General features: G+C 32.0%; 1 long non-coding RNA gene across 1 annotated transcript; it reads left to right on the forward strand.

Annotated features, from left to right (window-relative positions):
• The first annotated feature begins 680 nt into the window (after window positions 1–680).
• Window positions 681–5,020, forward strand: LOC131626462 (uncharacterized). Its single transcript, XR_009291132.1, has 8 exons — window positions 681–1,020; window positions 1,262–1,476; window positions 1,770–2,111; window positions 2,796–3,045; window positions 3,189–3,341; window positions 3,444–3,679; window positions 4,503–4,604; window positions 4,720–5,020. It is a non-coding gene; the product is annotated as an uncharacterized LOC131626462 (long non-coding RNA).
• The last annotated feature ends 7,005 nt before the right edge of the window (window positions 5,021–12,025 follow it).

The following is a 12,025-nucleotide window of genomic DNA, read 5'->3' on the forward strand; positions in this document are numbered from 1 at the left end:
CTGCGGATTTTGCTGCGAAATTTATATTTCGAGTAAAAAGTCAAACTACTTTACCAAATCCGCAGGTAATTCCGCAGGAAACTTTTCTACGGATTTTGCTGCGAAAACTGCTTTTATATAAAACCAAACTACATTACATAATCCGCACGAAATTCCGCAGGAAACATTTCTGCAGATTTTGCTGCGGATTTTATTTTGTACTATGTTATATTTTTTTTGTATGAATAAAATAATGTAAAATATTTTTCTCTTAATATAAAATGTTTTTTTGCCAAAAAAATTTAATAAATTTAAATATTTTCTAAAAATAATAATAATGTTCTAAATTTAATAAAATGTAGTTTTTAAATTTGTATTTTAATCAATGATATGAAAGTTTTGAAAAATAAATTAAAAAAGGTTTAGAAAAACTGAAGACAAAAATTTGATAAAATTTCTAATAGGAATCGAACATACTATCTACCTTATATTGGACCAAATAATCTACCAATACCTTAAATTGTGATAAGTTTGTAATAAGAAATTATCATATATTTTAACGAATGTCAGTTAGATTTTTCTATAAATTTTTCAGTGAATTTTCCATCAATTTTTTAAACTTTTAAATATTTTTGTAGAACTGCTTGCTGACAGGTTAATTATGTTTTTTATCAATAGAATTTTTACTGTTTCGACTCAATTAAGGGTTCTGCTACAATTTGAGTTTGATTCACAAGGTGTTCGATGAAATGTCTCAACCAGATTCTCTCTTCTTTTTGCTTCAGTTTTGATTTTCTTATGTTATGATGTTGTGTTGTTGATGATTTATGTTCAAATTGTAGCTTGTGAATTGGTTATGATGTTGTCGTTATTGCCGTCTTGCAACTTGCATTTTCAAATAATCGCACTTGTTTATAGTTCTCATTTTTTGATGTATTGAATTGAATGCATTTATTCACTTGATTCAGTTATTTCTACATTTCAGCATGATACCAAATACTACTACAGAATTGGAAGTGAGGATTCTTCTCGAGAATTTTGGTACGTTGTCTGTCTTCCCACCAATATTCTACTTCTAGGACGTAGTCTTTTGCATCCTTAATTACAGACTCTGTTTCTACTTCATAAACTATAAGAGAATTGTTAGGTTACACTCTCACAGCAGCCATAAGCATGGTCTAAGAAACTATAAATCTTATTTAAACCCTTATTTGATAATTATGAAATATTTTAATATGATAGTAATACTAATAATATATTTACTTGCTTGTTTATGAACCAGGGCAATGAAACAATCAAATTGCTTTCATAAGTTTGGCCACCAAGCAAACTTTAAAATATCAAGTAATCAATTCATGGCCATCTTTGGAGTTTCACAGATTTTTCTAAGCCAAATCCCAAATTTCCATGACCTTTCATGGCTCTCTATTCTTGCTGCAATCATGTCTTTTGGCTATTCTTTCATAGGCATTGGACTCTCTATAGCCCAAGTTGCAGGTGAGGCAAATCATTTAGTTAAATATGTCTTGTTTTAATCTAACTAACATGTGAATAATGTTCCTTCACACAGTTACTTGGTTGCTCAATCCAATTCAACTTGTTGCATTTCAAAGTAATGAGGGAATTTTCCTCTCAAGTTTTTGCTTGATTCTCATGTTAGGTGGTGTAATAGTTATTACTTATTTGGTTGTAATAACTATTATGTCATGATCCCTCTTTTAAGAAACTAAATTTATATACTGATAATTTGGTTGTAATTATCACATTGACGTGTTTTATGGAGCATCTAGGTTTCATATACTGTGGTGATGATGACTATGACGACGATTGGGAAGTTGCGGAGAGTACTGAATTTGACGAAGCTTTCAGCACTTTCCATTGACATTCAGCTTCAGCTTTATGGATTGTACAAAGTTGCCACCGAAGGAGTGTGTTATGGACTTACCAAATTCCTGAGAGAAAGTTTCTTATTATTTCCCAAATCCACATTCACAAAGCCTGCAAATGATGACTTGTACAATTCTCGGTTCAACGGGGAACTGTATAGAAGTATTCACTAGTTCTTGAAATCTGTTACTCTCAGCATAATCGTCAAATGCAGATGGAGCAATAGATTAAGTGGAATTATGCAGGTTAGAACTATACCTTTCAATCTGTGTTAATTGTAGTTTGTTTTAATTCTGCTACGCAACCGTGCTATGGAACTGCTATAGTTGCAATTTCTTAATATTTTGTTCAAAATAGTGTATAGCAGAAACAATGGCATTTTGTTTAAATTCTTCTAAGCAATAACTCCGTAGCACCTCAATTTAACAATATTGCATAGTCATTAAGTGAAAACTGCAGACGGAACAATTGATTAGGTGGAATTCTGCGGGTGAGAACTGAACTCTTCAATAGTACCTATATTGGTTAGATTTAATTCAATGGTTAATAATTTCTCTCTTCGGCACAATCCTTTTATCAGGCACTTTCAACTAACCATAAATTGATGCAAATATTAGCACTGACTTTCATATGTGATGGGTTATTCTATTACTTTCAAGTGTAATCACTCCCGTTTCTGAGAATGTAGTCTTGGACCAAGATAATTTCTGGCCAACATTTATGATCCATTCCTCTGTTATCTTTTAGCTACTGCCAGGGAAAACCTTTCATCAAAAAAATATTTGCTTTCGCTTTCGCTTTCAATTATATCATTAACTTAATGACTAAAATCCTTAGTCCTTACTGAATACTTGGTTCTGTTTTTCTTTTGTTTTGAATTCACTGCCTGGTTGGCAGAAGTAAAGCTGATAATTGTTTTGATATTGTAGACATGGAAATAGTTGTAGGTTCTATCATAATGGACAAGCTGTTTCTGAGCTGTACGGAAACAGCATTGCTGCTAACAATGACAGACAAGTGATTTCGCTTGGATCACTGGCGAAACTAGAGTCGGAAATCGTTGAACTTTTGAAACAAAGAGGAGGTGTTATTTAAATTGCTTCACTTCCAATGGCATACTATGATAATTACAAAAAGCCTTACAGGAAGAAAGTTATCTAGCTGAGAGCCAGCGACATGGTAAGTCAGGCTGCAATTTGACGAGGCTGCTGATTCGGTTGAGAAACAGCATTCGTCTAATTGACCGGTATAGATTTTGAAATAGAATTTTCAATGGTGTGTTCTTTAAGTAATAAATTGGTTGAGTTTTTCTTACTTTATAGGCCTCGTGGGCAGCATGCGGTGGTTTTGGCCGAAGATGCGGCAAAATTCATGGGAAAGGCGGACTGTCAAAATATTAGTGCATCACAGCAAATTTACTTGACATTTCCAGCTGATAGCACTTTCTCTGAAGATAATGTATCAAACTACTTTAGGTACATTGTTATATAACTCTTATCGTGTCTATTATCGATTTTGTGTTAGAAAATTCTATCTATTTTAACGTTTTTGTTTAACTATGTATATAACTACTTTAGGTACGCTTTTGTTCAAGAATCCGAGAAAAGGAAGACGGCAATTCTGAAAAGCGAAGCAAACCGAAAGCTCGTTCCGCCGCTACGCAACCGACGCGGACAACAACAACCACATCGTTGTCAACGCCCACCACCGACCGAGAGCCACCACTCAACGGCAACAGCACCGGCCAGCCTCACAATGCTATTACCAATCCAAGCTACCATGACGCAGTTGCCGATGCCCCCACTTCCGTTCGGTATGCATCCTTTTTCTAATGGTTGTTTGATATTAAAAAGTATGAATCTTGTTTATAAGGCTGTAGTTTCAATGAAAATCAATAAAAAGTATGGTGATTTTCTTTTTCTTAGTTTAGATCTTTTGTTTTAATTCATCTATGTTGGATAAGTAGATGTAGATTCCCTTAAGCCTGTTTGGATAAACATCTCAATTAAACGCTTAGAATAATCCTTTATCATATACTGGTAAATGTTTGTGCATAAGCTAGTTTTATAATAGAATATAAAATAAAGCCAAATTGTTTTCAATTAAGTTGTAAGCTGTTTTTCGGAAGTTATCCTTAATAGTTTTTGAAAGAAAGCTAAAAACAGTTTATGCACATATGCATAAGCTGTCCCGATAAACCTTAAAACTGTCTTTAGTCAACTTAAGTTTGAGATGCATTTTATGTGTAATAGTGAGACTACTGAATTTGTATGTTTTATTTCTTTGGAAGTTTAGTCCAATTGGATATTTAAAACTGTTACTTCCAGGCTGAAATACCCTGGCATTTTCTGAATAGATTTTCTAACTTTTAAACTCTATAAGTTTTCTCTACAAATTCATTTAGCAGACATACACAGATGTGTATGTGGTCACTTGTAAGGCACTTGAAAAGAGGTTAGAAAAAGTTATGTTTTGGTTTGAGTAAGGGACAGATTCCTGATTCAGGGTGGTTTGAATGGTTTTCCTTATGTAAGTGTGGAGAATGAGTGTAATTTCACATGTTAAGTCTCACTGTACCAATATCATATACTTTGATAGATAAAATTATTGAGTTCTATTTCTTTTGTAATTTGTAGAGAAAAGAAAAGGGTGCAGATCCATCATTGACCGAGTTCAATTTTCGCACACATCGGAAAAAGGATCAAAGTTGGGTTGGAGTTCATGCTGAATCTACATATGTAAGTATTTCGGGAAGTGTTAATTTGATTGAATTTCAAATTTGCACTCAAGTCTTTTGGAAAATATCACTTTTATTGAATTTAATTCCTTGCTATTTTTTCAATTTTCTTTTAGGATAAATTTGAACAGAAAAAGTTGGAGATTTCTTCTCATAATCCAACTATTCCAGGAGAGGACGAAGCTGATAGTCAACCAACTAATGAAATGCCACCTGATTTGGATATATGGGTAGAGTCGGTTGGAAAGAAGAAAGGGAATAGGGTATTGGGTCTTGGAACCGCATCTAAGACTTTGGTTTCTGTATCAACAGGGGCGGAGCCAAGGCCCAGCTAGCCCGGGCAAGCGCCCGGGCTCAACCCCTATTTTCTTTGTACTCTCCCAATTTAATAGTCGGTTTTTAGATAAAATCAAGGGTAAATTATGGGCAAAATTAGTAAAAATAAGGTGTAAAAAATTAAAACAGATGAATAATAGATGGTGTAAAATTTTTGCCCAGGCTGTGTAAAATTTCTGGCTCCGCCACTGTGTATCAAAGTAACCTCAAGTCTTTCAAGTGACTCTTAAGAGGTTGATGTTTTGAGAAGTCTTTCAAGTGATCACACAAATGAAGATGGCGTCGATGAAACAGATGAAGAAGACCTTAATAATGAATTTTGATTTGTACATTTTTTCATTTTGACTTATTTTTGGATTGTATTATCTTTTTAAGTTGGTTGACAATGATTAGTAATAACTTGATTTTTTGAATCATTTTTAGTAATGATTATGTAAGTACTTCTTACCAATTATGTTCTATGAATTCAAGTTTACTTTAAATTGAAAATTATAATTTTATTTTATATTATATTATAGTTATTAAAATATATATAATGGTTCAAAAGTTTAATAAAATTAAATAATTATTTTAATTTGAGAAAGAAATTTCCTGCGGATATACATTTCCTGCAGATTTACCTGCGGAATTATCTGCGGATTTACCTGCGGATATATCTGCGAATTATTTCCTGCGGATTTAGCTGCGGAATTACCTGCGAAAAATATTACCCACGAAGGTTTTAGCTGGGGACATAAAACCACAGGAAAATCCGCAGGAAACATATTTCCTGCGGAAATTTAACCAAAATCCGCAGGTAATTCCGCAGGAAATACATGTATTTCTAGTAATGAATCATCTCCAAACTACAAAACTCCTGCACACTTCACCATTAACATATTGGTGTCAGAAGGATATGAATCTCATAATGTATGGTGTCAGAAGGATATGAATCTCATAATGTATGTCTTGTTTAGATTCCTCAAATAGAATAATTAGATTCCTCAATTATGAAAATATGAAATAGTACATCAAGTTTGTCCACCTCTAAAACACACAACTCCAATATTCATTACCACTATAACCAATCTATCAAAGTGGACATCACTATACTGCAAATAACAGAGGTGACATATCGTGTTGACTACCCCAAATTCCGATACATAATAGCATACAGTGTCGCTATACCTGTTTTTTAACAACGCCATTTAAAGACATTATAAATGAACAAAAACCTCGCTTAAATTTTCAAAACAAATCCAACACATATTAATAAAGAAAGATATTATTCATTCATCTCTAAAAGTTGTTCAAATTAGGGGTGTTCATGGTTAATGAACTGCACTGAAGCAAACTACATTTATGGTTCAGTTCAGTTTACAATAATCATTTCAATTAACTGTTAAAATGGTTTCAATTCAATTTAAAATTAGTTTAAAACTAGTTTATACTTATAAATTAGTTTATAATCAATTTCCAATTTTAAACCAATTTTATATTTTGAACTCTTTTAAAACCAACTTTTTTAATTTTACAAAAAATTAATATATATATATATATATATATATATATATATATATATATATATATATATATATATATATATATATATATATATATATATATATATATATATATATATATAAAATTAAAAAATAATATTTTTAAAATATTTATTTTTTAATTTTTTATTTTCAAATTTTTTTTTTAAAAAGTAATTACCGATACAATATCTTTGTTAAAAAACCATATCTACCATTTTTTTAAATTTTTTTTTGTAGTATAAAATAATATTTTTAAAATATTTATTTTTTAATTTTTTTATTTTCAAAATTTTTTTAAAAGTAATTACCGATACAACATCTTTGTTAAAAAACCAGATCTACCATTTTTAAAATTTTTTTTTGTAGTATAGACACTTCAGTTATTGCTTGTGTCCGCTTTGATGACTATTAATAAATGATAATTTGAAAATTCTCATTTAAGTCCAAATATGTTGATATTAGTTATATATTAGTAGAAGACCCGTGCGTCCGCACGGGTAACTCAATTCTTAAGATGGATAATGTATTGCAAACGCAATTGTAGTTTAAAAATTCACATAATACAATAGAGATAAAAAATACAATATTAAAATAGTAATGAAATAGTTTAATAGTATATTTAAAAGCTCTTCAATAGTATATGACACCGTATATTCATTTGTAGCAAAGTAATCGAAAAAGAATAAAAAACCAAAAATGAAAAATAAAATAATATAATTATAGTATTATTTAGGTTCGGGTTACATTCAAAATGTAATAATTTATATATTATAATTAAAAATTATTAAGATATAAGAATTAAATGATAAAAAATAAAAATCATTTCAAGATTTACTTTGTACTATGCAGTTTACAGATAAATTTACTTACAGTGAATTTGAGTTTTAGAGATAAACCAACTCCCACATCGGATACATATATACTGAAAGTAAAAGTAGTTTATAAGATTATATTTTTATATGGTTGAAAATTGTACTTTTCTCATACTTATGGAATAGCTTATCGCATCATGTAGTTGATATCATAAGAATTCAAACAAATTCCTTGGTTTCTTTTCCCAATACAGAGCTCTCACTAATATCAAACTTGTTCCTCAACTGCCCAAAATGCTTGGCACATTGTAAAGGAGAAAATTGCCATTGCTATCATTGTATTTCTAGGTCAACTTGGGAGGTAAATTGAATCATTATATGCTTTCTTACTGTTAGTTTTGTGACTAATCTTGCACTGACACATATACATATTTATGAAAATATTATTTAATTTAATACACACAGTCACATGTTCTTTTGTTTACTTTATAACAATGTTTATAAGTTTCAGGATTCGAATTGATAATGGTGAATATGAAGATCAAGGAGTTGAAAACTTTAGATGTAATTTGTTTGCTTGTTTATGGCCATAAAACAAAGTAGTATTGCAAGAGTTAGCACTTGAGAATAGGAGTATCAATAGAAAAAGCTAAAGTTAGAGTAAGTTAATTAGATTAATTGTTTCACATTAGTAATAGAGAAATGCTAAGTGTACATCAAAATGTTACACTCACACCCTATAAATATACGGTTCTCCTTACCTTTGCTTTTTTTAATAATTTTTTTTATGTATTGGATTTTGTATAACACTAAAAAATAATTTGAAATAGTGATGGTGTAAGTACGGTGTACAAATTCCAGTGTAACCATAACAATGCTCTTAGTAATAACCTGTCAAAGTATTCACAGTTATAGTAGGTTCATGATAACAAAATTTTAAGTTAGTGTATTAGAGGAAATTGAGTAAATCAATTATTTCACATTAGTATAAATCGGGAAAAGTTCTCACAACTTCGATTACCACATTTGTTAGTCATGCAAACAACAACTCCCCAAGTAGCCAACACTGCACAAGCAACACTGAATCCTATAAATACATAAATCAAAGCCGCAATTAAAAACTATTCCTTAATAAAAAACAACACCATGCTTGTAATTTGAATTGAATTAATCACTAAAAACTTTATGTAAGGGAAAAAAAGCCACAAGCACAAACAACAATGAAAATAATAACATCAACTATAGATGATCTAGATAGATCAGCAGAACAATACCCTTAATGCCTAATGGACAGTTCAAATTAATCATTTTCCAATTCATGTTTCACATAAAATTATGAAGAGAATTTGACTAACCCATCCATATATGAATTATACAATATAGTATTGTTAGAATAACTCTACATTTCACAAGCATCACTCTTTGCTCTTCCCTCCAGCGTGGTGTCATTTTCCTGTAAAGAAAGGAAAAATACATCCACATTAAAACCTTGTACCACAACAATAAACCAGAAAAAACCATGCATTAACCATTACCCATTATACAATGCAATATTAAGCAACATATATGAAACAAATGATGCAGTTAAATCTAACTAATTAATTAACATTTTATAACATTATACCCATTATACAATACAAAGCTAGAAGCCTGCATACTTTATCTTAAGCTTTGACTGTGCTCCGTACTGTAACAAACCGGAAGAATCCAAGATCCTGTAATGTAGTTTCAAACAAATGTAAATAATGAATTCTTGTTGCAGCTAAACAATAAATATTTTGTATAGAAAAAGTTCTAGTTTTGATTTAGATATCATTATTACATGAAAATCAAAACTATGTCAACTTAAATTATATATCCAAGATCTAATTCTGATTTCCAGATCTCACCAACCAATATCAGAATAAATTGATTCCAGATACAAATCTCATACAACTTAGAACTTCCAAAAAATCATCTCTCATTCAACTTCATCCCCATGAAAAAATTTGACCAGACAAGAAAAACCATAAACATGAACACGAAAAGCCATCCATCAAACCAGAAAAGCCATAAACGATTATACAACTCAATACACATGAATAGATGTATAAGAACCAGAGGAACCTGAACACAAAAAGAACCACAAAACTAACATGACCATTGAATATATGTAGTTATCTCTGACTCGAAGTAGTAATATCTTGAAGCTGGGTGAACCCGGATGGTGGTAATGGCTATAGGTTGGAGGTAGATGAAAGTGACGAGAGAGAAGAGGTGATTGGTTTGAACAATGAGATATGAGAAAGTAGAGTTTGAGAAAGAGAAGTGTGGGAAAGTTTTTTGAAAAGGTTTTTGGGTTTTCAATGGAGGGAAAAATCCAATGGTTAATAGAGGTATATTAAGAAACAATGAAAAGGAATGTGAAAAGAGAGTGTCATTTGAAGTAATGGAGAAATGTAATTGGTGGAAATATATTTTGATTTAGCAAATATATTTTGCCACCAAAGAAATTACCGGGTCGAGTCGCGGATCGGTACGCTTTCTTTAAGACGTTTCGCGGTACTGGCAAAATTATGCAAAGCAGCTCTTAATAACCACGACGCCTCCAGGATAAAACAGCCCAGTTCTATACTATATGATTACTACTTGCACGGTAGATAATCGGTCTAGAAATACACCCTCAAATGGTACTAGGACCATTCAAATATGGTATGAATACCATCTTAGTATCTGGTATAAAGACCAGTCGTAGTAATTTCTCAAACCAAGAGAAATTTCAATAATTCTCTAAAGAGAATCCAAGAAAAAATTATACTTATAATTTCTCAACTCAAACGAGGAGAAATTAACATTATTCTCTAAAGAGAATTCAAGAAGGTACTCGGAAAATTCAACGAGTAGAAAGAAAGAGGGAGAAGTTGGCGCTTCGACAATTCGAAAGACGCAGAGTTATGAGAGTGAGGAAGGAAAAACTCAAATTAAGTTTTTGGTGTATTTTGGAATGAAACAAGTGACTTCATTATATAATGAAATAAACTAGCTAAGATTTCTAATCTAAGCAATGTGGGACTAAGAAGTTTTTTCAACTAATATACAATGTGGGACTTCACTTAATGAACTTTTTCAATTCATCTCCCTATATTGGAATATATGCATAATGTTCCAACAATCCCCCACTTGAATTTAAAACAGTGTTTCAGAAATAACGTCAAACGTTTCTAAGATTGTGCATAAGCAGAGGTGTCTACGACTTGAACCTTTGCGTAGCAAGTAGGATTCCGATTCAACAAGAGTGACACAATTGTCTTGAACTCTATCTCAGACATCAAACTCGCACACAACCTTTTCTTAAGGTGTATTCTAATAGCCCGTGCTTTAATGGCCCTGCACGTGTATCCCGATTTAGTGAAGGCTCTAGGAATTCTGCCTCGAAATTCCATAGGAACCGGCCTCAGTTCCACAATCACATAGGTGAGTCTATCAAGAGTACTCCTGTAGCCTAGGTACTCCCTCATACAAAGTATAGATCTCATTAAGAGTTTCTATTATATCATCCTCTTATTACTTCAGGATTCATGCTTCTTTTATTTACTCTAGCATGATCAGCTCATATTACTCACAACTTGTTATTACCCATTGAACCTATTTCTTGGGATCTCCAGTCATTTAGGTCGGGTTACCATCATGAGCAACTCATTTCTGTATAGGCATTAGTCCCATCTTTTTTTAGATGTATTATGGACTTTCTCTCTAGCTAATCCTTTCGTCAAAGGATCTGCTAAGTTTTCATCAGTGCGTACATGATCCATTCTTACAGCTCCTTTAGAGATACAATCTCTAAAGGCATTGTGCTTTCTTCTTATTTGACGTCTTTTACCATTATAATAACGGTTCTCAATTTTTGCAATAGCCGCGGTACTATCGCAGTGGATCAACACAACTGACATAGGTTTTTCCCATAAGGGAATCTCAGCTAGCAAGCATCTTAACCAACTTGCTTCTTCACTAGCATTTGCTAATGCGATCATTTCAGACTCCATCGTGGACTGAGCCAGGATAGTATGCTTATTTGATTTCCAAGATACAGCTCCTCCAACTATGTTGAATACATAGCCACTAGTAGCTTCGGAATCACCTGACAAGGTATTCCAATCTGCATCACTGTATCCTTCAAGTACAACAGGAAATTTCTGATAATGTAGACCGAGATATACGGTCCTTTTAAGGTACCTCATGACTTGCTCAATAGCTTGTCAGTGCTTGTTACTCGGTCTACTCGTAAATATGCATAACAATCTTACGACATATACAATGTCGGGTCTAATACAATCAGTGGCATATCTAAGGCTGCCAATGATGCTCGCATATTCAGTTTGTCTCACACTTTCACCAGTGTTCTTAAACAGTTTAACACTTGGTTTATAAGGTGTGCATGCAAGTTTACAATCAAAGTATTTATATTTCTTTAAGATCTTCTACACATAGTGTGATTGATCCTAAGAAATTTCTTGCACGGGTCTCGTGATCTTTATACCAAGAATCTCGTGATCTTTCATATCAAAGTTGTTACTCAACAATGATTTCACATCATTAATGGTCTGAATGTTTGATCCAAATATGAGTAAATAGTCTACATATAGACATATGATAGTGTAAATGCGATTCTCAAGTTTGTAATAAACGCATTTGTCACTTTCATTCACTTTATACCCATTCGATATCATTAAGTTATCAAACTTTTCATGCCATTGTTTAGGAGATTGCTTTAA

The sequence above is a fragment of the Vicia villosa genome, unplaced genomic scaffold, assembly GCF_029867415.1.
Source record: "Vicia villosa cultivar HV-30 ecotype Madison, WI unplaced genomic scaffold, Vvil1.0 ctg.000291F_1_1, whole genome shotgun sequence".
Classification (NCBI taxonomy): domain Eukaryota; kingdom Viridiplantae; phylum Streptophyta; class Magnoliopsida; order Fabales; family Fabaceae; genus Vicia; species Vicia villosa.